The sequence below is a fragment of the Herpailurus yagouaroundi genome, unplaced genomic scaffold, assembly GCF_014898765.1.
Source record: "Herpailurus yagouaroundi ecotype Mexico unplaced genomic scaffold, PumYag 192, whole genome shotgun sequence".
Taxonomy (NCBI): Eukaryota; Metazoa; Chordata; class Mammalia; order Carnivora; family Felidae; genus Herpailurus; species Herpailurus yagouaroundi.
The window spans coordinates 22,427,650-22,438,883 of record NW_024412423.1 but is presented as its reverse complement, the minus strand read 5'-3'; positions in this window follow the sequence as shown (position 1 = coordinate 22,438,883).

Here is an 11,234-nt window from a genome sequence, read left to right as displayed (position 1 = left end):
TTTCTTTCTTTCTTTCTTTCTTTCTTTCTTTCTTTCTTTCTTTCTTTTTAAATGTTTATTTATTTTTGAGAGAGAGAAGCAAGGAGAGGCAGAGAGAGAGGGGAACAGAGGATCCGATGTACATTCTGCACTGACAGCAGTGAGCCCCATCTGGGGCTTGCACTCACAAACCATGAGATCACGACCCGAGCAGAAGTTGGATGCTCAACCAACTGAGTCACCCAGGGGCCTCACAGAATTCTTTCTAGGCTTCCTCTATCCTCTGTTTTGTATTCCCTTCTCCAACACTGAGAATCTGACTCTCAACATTATGTATTTACTCATTTGCTTAATCCCACAATACCACAGAAAATTGCTATACTCGTGTAACTGTGAAAAACACATTACAAGTAGAGTTTAATATTTGCGGTTCTTTTTGCCTTAACCTGAGGGTATATAGTCAAAGTATTGTGTTCAAAAGTTACTCGGGTTACTTTTCTGTTTCTTCCTTCAGTATGGTTATGTTATTCACTGGAAACACCCAGTAGGTTCATCTGTTTCTCTTTTTAGGGTTTCCTCCTCCATCATGGTTGAGTTAATGGGGCCTGGATCCTTAACTACTAACTACTGTTGCAATTCTTATTCAGGCGTGGGCCCTGAATAAGTTGGGTAGTGTGCGGCTTTTGGACCTAGTTCTATGGTTTTTCTTAGCCCCACAACAATACCTATTTTCGTCCTGATTTACATTTCTGGGACGCTTTCCCACTACCTTTTACAAACTTAGCAGCCACGAATGCTCTTCTCTCCTTCCAAACCTGAGTTGTACATGCCCCACTCCCGGCCTTTGTTGTGCTGTCCCTTCACGCAGACATCCCCTATCTGCTCTCTCAGGCATCAGGCCATTTAAGGCCCAGGTGAAGGTGTGGCCCTCCAAACTGTCAGAATGGCAGACTGGGCCCAAGGGAGGCCATCTCCAGATTGCCAACCGTTACCCAGAACGGCTCCTGTTGCTGCGGGAGCCCTTCTGCCTCTGCCTCTGCCTCAGCTTCTTTAAGCGGAGACCTTGAGTGAGTCGGGTTCAGTGCACACGGAACCAAGTCTTCCTGCCACATGGAGCCTGCAGGAAGCAGGCGCCCAGCAGATAACCCTGGGATCACGATCTAGAGCAAAGCACCTTGTTTTCTCTGTGAAGAGTCCCTCCTAGAGGGGCACAGGCAGCGGGCTTAGATCTGGGACAGAAGCCCCTCTCCTCCAAGTCTAGATACTTCTGCGATCGCCAGCCCTAGGCAGCCTCCCATCCAGGGACTCACTCCCCTCGCTCCTCTCTGCTGAGCCCTACATGGGGAATCCCATCCAGAAGGGGGAAAAGCAAAATCACATGTCAAATATTATTATCTCATGGCTGAACAGAATAGCCCCATCACCAGGGTCCCATCAAACCCTCTTGTTTCTTAGCCACCCCCTTCAGTTCCAGGACTTCGGTCAAGTTTTCTAGGATACAAACCCTTACTTTGCCTGGGCTATGAGGCATGCAGATTTCAGAGCTGTCCACTGCCACCTGAGGCTCATGAGGCTCCCTAAGTCCAGGGTGGGTATTGAATGTTTTGCGCCCCAGAGATCCTGCCCGGTCCACTTGCCGTCCCGAAGCCCCTACCAACGCGCTCTCGTCTTGGATCTCTAGCCCCTGGGACAGAATCTCTGACCTCCCCATCGGGTCGCCCCGGCCTGACCCTGTTGCCAAGAGTAGCAGATGCCATCGAGTGCTAGCGTTCCGGGCAGTCTGTTTCCACTTGGGGACAGTGAGTGCAAATTTAGCTCCTGTGACCAGGACACAGGTCACTCTGTGTGCACTTCTAATGAGGCAGCACACAGGCACGCGCACACACACACACACACACACACACACAAGCTGTTAAACTGTGGACACGCTGCAGCTTGCCAATGAGAGAGGATTTCAAGGGTGTATTTTTATAAGGAAGAAATGACATAAGCATCCGCCTTTGTTATTTAAATTTCATGAAAATCAACTATAGATGGTGTGTAATTGAGCACAAAATAGGTCCCAGAATATATTCTGAAATAACGGGAGCTCTTTTATCGGGCTATATATGAAGGGGGGGGAAAAAAAAGTCAAAGAAAAGCGAAATCTCCGTGCAAAATAATGAACTATTTGAAGGAAGAAAAAAGCGAGAGAGCGAGGATCAAGCACGGCTGGGAGAGTATTCAAGAGGCTGGTTTTGAGAAGTCGCTTGAGAGCCGGGGTTAGAGACAGCGTGGGTTGTGGGCATTATTGGTCGACTTGGGCTCAGAAACAGGCTGTAAGCAGAACTTTGCCCAGGACCCAGGGCCGGGCGAGTGAAAACCCAGAACTCCCCAAGGTGGGCCAGGTGACCCAGCCTCTGTACGGGGACAGAAGCGGCTGCAGGTTCTAAGAGGACATGCCTTCCCCCACCTACCCTCCCCCACCTACCCTCTGTACTCTGTACCCTGCGGCCCTCAGAGGCAGTCTGACCCTGGAGCCAAGCACCCAGGGGACAAGCAGAGCTGGTCTGGGGGTGTGGTCAGGAGCTGGCCTGACTCAGGAAGAGGCACTCCCCAGCTCTGCACATATATGCTCACTAACAAGCCCCCACTCCTTCACCAGCAAAGGGGTCCTGGCCCTAGTGTCTGCCAGGTCCCCCACTCCCTGTGACAACAGCACAGCTTCTCAACATTTATTTATTTTTGGAACAGAGAGAGACAGAGCATGAACGGGGGAGGGGCAGAGAGAGAGGGAGACACAGAATCGGAAACAGGCTCCAGGCTCCGAGCCATCAGCCCAGAGCCTGACGTGGGGCTCGAACTCATGGACCGCGAGATCGTGACCTGGCTGAAGTCGGACGCTTAACCGACTGCGCCACCCAGGCGCCCCCAGCACAGCTTCTCATCGGCCACTCACCCCAAGTACACCCGGACTTGAGGCTGTCCCTCTCCTGAACCACTGTGACCCTCTCTGCCTAAGCAAAAAGAGAAGGTCTCCAGAAAGGCTTGTCGTGAGGAAAATGCAGGATTCAGTGCCTAGCACGGTGCTGGCCACAGGAGAGGTGTTGTCTGTAGGATACTCTTTTCTTTCTGTCAACCCAATGCCTCCACTTACTCCCTTCTGCTCTGCTTCCCTCTGGGGGCTACTGCACCAGCTGCCCTGTGGTTCGATGTCTCTTCAAGGCCAGGTGCAGCTCTGAGTCCTAAGGAGACAACAGCTTCAGAGAAGGCGCCCAGAGTGCCACAGTGAGACCCTAAGGATCCCGGGAGTCCCCAGGAAATGATCACACTGCTGTTATCGGTGCTGTTGGTGCCACTGCCATGCCCCCAGGATGCCCTCATCTGCTCTCCTTCATTTCTCGAACCCCAACGGCGTGCCTGGCGGTGCCTGGTCTCGAATATTCCCTCAGGCACAGCCTATGAGAACACGAACTCCAGCCTTCACCCTAGACGGTGCAAGGCCACCAAGCCTGGTGTTTCCCCAATTCTTGAGTTCCTGCCCAGGACCCGAGTGTCCTAGACGAGGTCACACTGGATTGCCATGGCCTTATTTGTCCTCCTCATTGGACCGTGAACACTGAACACCGAGAACACAGCACGGGTCCTGATACTCAGCAGGTGTCACACAGTTTCTGCTAAAGGAAGAGCAGTGAAGAGACAGCTCGCCCTCTGAACGTCTGGCGCCTCCCACCGACTCTGGGTCGGGCAGGCTGACACTGGGATCTCCAGCACGGAGAGCGGCAGGGAGCGGGGTCCGAGCGCCATCTACAGGCAGCGTTGCAGACTGGCAGGAAAGGGCTGTTGAAGCCGAGAGATCCAGGGCGCCTCCCTACCGCCCCTACCGCTGTGATGTCAACCGCGATTTGCAAGGCTTCTCCGGAGTCCACGCTCTGCACGCTGCCTCGCAATCATCAGAAAACGTGCTCGCCTCATTGAGAAAAGAAGAGGAAGGCCCGGGAGTGAGTCGAAGTCTGGATGGTGTTGAGAATATGCAGGAAGGGCTTCTCTTCCACCAGCTTGTCTAGGGCAGGAACTACCAAGAAACTCTCCTGCGTAGAAGGCTTTGGGCAGGATGCAACAACTGCAGGTACTGCAGAGCTGAGGTAAGGGCCTCCTCCCTGGGAGACCAGCAGGCTTTGGGGTCAGACAGACCCAACTCTGCTGCTGGCTAGCTGTGTGACTCAGGGCATGCTGCTTTCTCTGTGCGTCTGTGTCCCCACCTGAAACACAAGCTCCGTGATTAGAGGGTTGCTGTGAAGATGGAAATCGTATCTGTAACCCAGAACCCACTGCTCCCAAGGGTCAGGCTTCTCTCTCGGGCCCAAATAGCACAAGAGACCCAGCCTTCACCCTATCTGCTCATTGTATGGCCAGCTTTGATCAGGTTCCCTCCCCAGTGCTTCTGGGGGTCTGCAGGTTAAATTTGCCCTTCTGTCAAATCCTGGCTGTGGCTCCTATTTTGTTACACCTCCTGACCCTGGCTCCCCACTCTCCTTTTCTCCAGTGAACTCTTGCCACCTCATAACAAGATTTCCCCGGTTCCACTGATGCCCAAACCTCCTCATCCCAAACGTGGTCAGGGATGCCCCCCAAATACCCCAAAACCCAAAAGGACCACACTTGCCTGAAAGAATGACAGGAGCCACAGAGCATGCTGGGAAACCCGTAAGTAGCTGCTGGGGGTGGCCAGGCTCAAAGTCCTAAAGCCAGCCTGGCCGCAGGTTCCTCTTGACTCTGTCTCTCTGGGGTCCTAGACTAGCATCTCCTCCAGAAGAGTGAGTCCAGTCCCTCCCTCAGTTCCAGAAGCATCCAGCTTTCTGAGTCCCTGAGAGGAAAATTGCCTCCCTCATATTTCTGCAAAAGCAAACTGGCCAGAGACCCAGTTCTCCCCTGAACAAAGGCCACCTTTCGTGCGATTCTACAAAACAAAACTCTCAGGTATTTTTATTTGGTGGGCTGGAAGCTCTCCATCCCAAGACAGCATCATGGCTTTTTCTATATAAAACCAAATTTCCTATTAGTTATTTTTTCCCCTTTTCAGAAAACCAAAGCAATGGCTTACCCTCATAGTCGTCTCCTACAGAAACTAAAGCTCAAACAACAACAGTTAACATTTCTAATCTCCTAGTCTAAGACCCTGCTATAGGCCCTTTGCCTGTTTTAGCTCTTTGCATCTTCACAACAATGCTGAAAGGCGGTCACTGTTGTGTCTCTCCTTTACAGAGGAGGAGAAGGAGGGAATATGGCTTTGCTGACACCTTTCAGCCCAATGGTAGTGATTCCAGACTTCTGGCTTCCGGAACAGCATGGGCTTAGAGTCTGTGTTAGTTTGTTACAACAGCTACAAGAAGTGAATGTGCCAACCCAGCAGCTCACGGCTGAACCCCCCGGGCCAGACCAGTGCCCGGCACACAGCAGGTCCTCGGTATGTATGTGTTAAGTTATTGAATGAAAGAAACTACGCCTAAACCAAACTATCAGAAAAATAGATGGGGTAGAAAACAAGGAAATACGGCTGCAGGTTCTAAGAGAACATGCATTCTAAGAGGTAGAAAACAGGGAGATACGGAGCTGCTACATTATGAGCAGAGTAGATAGTAAGGCAACGGGGCATCAATGGGGAGTGTGTGAGTGCCTAACAGCTTGATCTCGATACAGATAAAGCAAAATTCGACTAAATGAGAAGGATTAAAAGGTGATAGAGATGAGAACATAATCATCGTAGGCAATTGTATTGTTCCTCTCAAAATTGATGCAGACCTCAGTTGGTTAAGCGTCTGACTCTTGATTTCAGCTCAGGTCATGATCTCATGGTTTATGGGATCAAGCCCCACATCAGGCTCTGTGCTGACAGCGCGGAGTCTGCTCGGAATCGTTCCCCTCTCTCTCACTGCTCCTCCCCCCGCCCCCACGAACATCAATAAATAAACATTTTAAAAAATGGGTGGATCCAATGGAAAATGAGTAAGTTGGTAGAGTTGACCATGACGAGAAGCTGGATCCTGTCGGTGAATGAATGGAGACGAAAGAGTAAAGGCAGGCCACGTTTCAGAGAGGGGAGGAGGGGCTGTGGGGCCACCTGGGAGCTGGAGATGAAGCTGGGCCAGAAATCACAACCAAGGAGGCGGAGTGGAAGGCGGGGGCAAGGGGCAAGCTTTGGAGAGAGAAGTGGTGCCGACTGAGCACTCAGTCTGTGACAGTGTTCACGGCCTGCTCCATCACTGACGAGCTCTGTGACTTCAGGCAAGTGAGGGAAACTCTCTAAACCTCAGTTTACTCCTCCGTAAAATGGGGGCAACAGACTGACATTATATGGTCATCAAGAGGGTTAAAGAAGACAATGACTGCAGAGTGCTTAATGTGTGGTAACACTCAGTGCGTAACAGCCCTTCATAGCCCTTGAGACTGGGATGAAGTACACAGGCAAGTGGAAAGGTGGGTCCGCCTGCTTTGAGGGCAAAGAGGGGAGTGGGGGCTTGAAGGTCTTGTCCAGGCACCAGCCAGCTGCCCTCCCGTCATTTCCCTGAGAGGCGGCTGACCTGAGTCCTGAGGAGCCCCCCACTTCCTGCATGGGACCTGGGAGACCCTACAGGGCTCCCCTCCACTCCCAAGGGCTAGGTCCCGCTTTCCTGAGGGGGCCCATTTAGCCCTCACAGTATCTTTATCAGGAGGCAGTGTGTGGGGTGGTTAAGGTCACAAGACTTCGAAGACATCATGTTTATCACCTGTGTGATCTTGGGTGCGAGACTTAACTCCTCTGCCTCAGTTTTCCCCGTTGGTAGAATGAAGGCAAGAACGGCCCTGGCTTTATAGGCCTATTGAAGAAATCCAATTGGTCAATGTGTAGAAAGTGCTCACAGCATTGCTGGCACACACTAGCACAGCTAGGGACCCCCAAGGCCCCCCAGTCTAGAAAGGCCACCCACTCACTTGTCAGGCTTTGCTACTTGGCAGTGATTTCTGTCATTTGGTCCTTTGGGGATTCACTGCTGAAGAAAAATCACATCTTAGTGAACACACCTCACCTAAGAGCTGCAAACTCAAGGCAACAGGAGCCTAGAACGTAAAATAGGTAAGTGACACACGTGGGGGGGGGGGGGGAGTGGCTGGGCAAACGGGGACGAGTCCCAGCTCACCCCGAGGGTGAACAGCAGCCCCAGGGGCCTCATTTTATGACTTTTCAAGAGAAGCTACAAGCAAGGTTTATACTTCCAGGTCCCTAGTTTTCAAACGTTGACAACCTAGAATGTTTAAAATACCACACTCTGCAGGCCAACGATAGTCGCCAGTTTTTTCTTTGACAGAGAATCCATGAGACAGAAGGGGCAAAGTCCTAGTTGCTCGGCTCATCTGGGGTACCTGAGAGGTAGGACTTCCCTAGGGCTCCATGGGGGACTGTGATTCTCCTGAGGTAAATCACCATAACCAATTTGAATGCCGATGTGCCTCTGTGTTTGCAACACTTAAATAAGAGTCATGACACGGGTGCCTGGGTGTCTCAGTCAGTTAAGCATCCGACTTTGGCTCAGGTCATGATTTCCCGGTTCACGGGTTCGAGCCCCGCGTTGGGCTCTGTGCTGAGAGCTCAGAACCTGGAACCTGCTTCGGATTCTCTGTCGCCCTCTTTCTCTGCCCCTCCCCAGCTCGTGCTCTGTCTCTCTCAAAATAAATATTTAACTAACTAGAGTCATGACAGTCATTCCAATAATGACAAAAAATACCAAAAATGAATGAAATGTTGTGTTCTGGATTTTTTTTTTTTAATGCTGGTTTGGGGGGCGGGGGAAATTCAGTTCATACCAAAACATCCCGCGGGCCCTTGAACTTGTGGAGTACAGGGAGGGAGGGGGAAAGATTCAGTCCTGCTCACTCACATCTCCCCGGCGCCTCTCCACCCACGCTAAGAGGCACTGGGCTGATGCCACCCAGAGGGACAGGAAGTGGACTCTGAAGAAGTGAGGTAGGGGGAGCTCTGGCCCTGACAGAGGAGAGACTCTGCTAGGGCCCCAGTGAGCTGACTGAGTATGGCACAGCCTGCCCCACTGAGCGTCCTGTCCTCCAAATATACAGCCAGGGATCCGGCAGGCATGCTCCTTGCTGCATACTCAGATGAGTTGAAAACTCAAGTCCACCCAAAAACCTGCTCAGGGAGGTCTCTAGCAGCTTTACTCATAATTGTCCCAAATCGGAAGCACCCAAGACACCCCTCAGTGGGTGAGTGGATGAGTAGACGGCGGTACATTCCAGCGATGGAGCGTTATTCAGCACAGAAAGGACATGAGTTATCAAGCCGTGAAAAAGCCTAGAGGAATCTTAAATACGTATTACTCAGCGAAAGAAGCTGGTCTGAAAAGGCTATGTACTGCCTGATGCCGACTATATGACATTCTGGAAAAGGCAAAACTACAGACACAGTAAAAAGATCCGTGGTTGCCAAAGTTTACAGGGGAGGGAGGTGTTATCTATTTTTGAGAGAGAGAGAGGGAGCAGGGGAAGGGCGGAGAAAGAGAGGGAGACAGAGAGAATCCCCAGCAGGTTCCATGCTGTCAGCGCAGAGCTCACTCAATGCAGGGCTCGAAGTCACAAACCCTGAGATCATGACCTGAGCTGAAATCAAGAGTCGGACGCTTAACCAACTGAGCCACCCGGGTGCCCCAAGCACAGAGATTTTTTAGGGCCGTGAAACTGTTTTGTAGCAGACTGTAATGGTGTTACCCGTCATTATACATTTTTCCAAACCCAAGAGTGAACCCTATGTAAGCTACGGGCTTTGAGTGATGATGACGTGTCGGGGTACCTTCAGAGATTACAACACATATATCATCCTGGCGCAGGATGTTGACAGTGGAGGGGGCTGTGTGTCGAGGCATGGCGAGGAGTATGTGGGAACTGTCTGTATTTTCTGCTTAATTTTGCCATGAACCTAAAACTACTCTAAAAATTTAAGTCCATAAAATATATATATATATATATACACACACACACACACACACACACACACACACACACACACACACAAGCAAGACCCTTTTTGGAGCACACAAAACTTGCCCAACAGTGCCTCCTAGCACTCACAAACCATAAACGTTCTTAGCATCGGGCTTCCAGATTAAGTATCGCAGAGCAAGAGACTGGGGGAAATCTTGCTTCTTTGAGCCACACTCATCCATAACCCACGCATGTTGGGGGTTAGAGGGACAGGAAAGGGAGGGAAAGAAAGGCAGGCTGAGGCTGGCGTTTGCCAAGCCCTGGCCCTGGTTGTTAGCCAGGCTCCCAGGTTTCCAGGCAGGCCAGATACTGGCTTGTACTAGAGGTTCTCAAAGGCCCGCCGAGGTGGAGCAGAGAAACCCCTGGGCTTTATTTAAAGGTGTTGGAGGCATCCCGTGGTCTGCAGCAAGCCTGTCAGCAGCGGGGTTTGCCTTGAAGGATTGAACCACAGTGGTCCTGGGCCTCAAGTAGAAACCCAGAGGGTAGCATATGCCCATCTTAGGAACAGGTCCGCTGGCGGCCGGCAGGGAGGCAGACACGCAGAGGGCAACACTTACACAGCGTGGACGCTCTGAGTCGATGGCCGCCAAACAGAAATAGCCACGCGCTAGGCCACCGGGTGACAACTTGAGCGGAGGCCTCGTTGGTGATTTACGCTTCGGGAGGTGACACGGTCCCAGGGAGCCTCTGGCAAACCGCTTGGAGAGAGAGCTCTGGAGGCAGGATTTCTCATTTTCTCTTCACTTCTTCATTTTCATGATATAGTGCCCCCCCGGGGCCGAGGGAAAGGGGAAAATGCTTTTTATATTATAGTAGTGGCCATGTGGAAAAGACATATTTCCCACGACATTCGGTTTGGAATGAAGACGCACATTTGTAAAGCATATGTGAAAAATGTCATGCATGAAGGGTATGAAATATTTGTTGTCGTGGCTGAGGCTAGTTGTGTGAAATATCATAGGACAGGGAGAATAATTTTAAGAGAAACCGCTGGGGAGAACGTGAGCTGCTGGTCTCAAGGACACCTCCACAATGCAAGGCACCAGGCAGTGTTTAGGAAAGAGGAGGGCATGGCCAGACTGTATACTCATACGTGCTTGGAACTGCATAAAGAATATCTGGAAAGGGGCGCCTGGGTGGCGCAGTCGGTTAAGCGTCCGACTTCAACCAGGTCACGATCTCACGGTCCGTGAGTTCGAGCCCCACGTCGGGCTCTGGGCTGATGGCTCAGAGCCTGGAGCCTGTTTCCGATTCTGTGTCTCCCTCTCTCTCTGCCCCTCGCCCGTTCATGCTCTGTCTCTCTCTGTCCCAAAAATAAATAAACGTTGAAAAAAAAAAAAAAAGAATATCTGGAAAGGGGTGCCTGGGGGGCTCAGTCAGTTGAGTGTCCGTCTTGGCTCAGGTCACGATCTCACGGTTCGTGGGTTCGAGCCCCACGTCGGGCTCTGTGCTGACAGCTCAGAGCCTGGGGCCTGCTTCAGATTCTGTGTCCCCCTCTCTTTCTGCCCCCTCCCCTGCCTGTGCTCTGTCTCTCCCTCTCTCTCAAAAAAGGAATAAACATTAAAAAAAATAAGAATATCTGAAAGGATACACAGGACACAGGCAGTTACCCGATGGGAAGGGTGACAGAGACTTTTCACTCAGCTTCCTTTAATCTTTTCAAGGGTTGTGAACTATGTAGGTCTATTACTTTTTCAAAACGTTGCATAAGAACAAGACAAACACAAAGCCTTTCACTCTGTGAGCGTGCATCTCAGAACGGACCTAGAACGTTCAGGGAAATGTTGCATATCTAGACTGGAGAAAACAATCTCGGAAACGAAACTTCCTCCCTCGAGCCATGAACTTGAGCACATCCCCTGGGCATGGAGCCATCCAGACTTCCCAGCTGGACGCTGCAGCCTCTTTCCCCCCTGGTCCCAGGGGGCAGTGACTGCATGTTCTTTATGAGGGGCTGTGGCTGCACCCTAATAAACAGGACATTCAACAGCACAGCAGAGACAGGACAATGAGCTAAGCGATGAAGGCCAATATGCCGCATCAACCAGCCTTGGGGGCTTTGACAGGGTCAAGGGAGAGATTGGAGGGGAAGAGCAGGAGTAGCTGCGAGCAGTGATGATAGCAGAGCCCCAGGTGTTTGTTCGGAGGCAGAGGAAGTAGCCCACTCCTTCTGTGGTTCTCCTGACATCGGCTCTCTCGAACTTTCCAAGGGAGACTTTGCTTGTGCAAGACCTCCTCTTGGGACA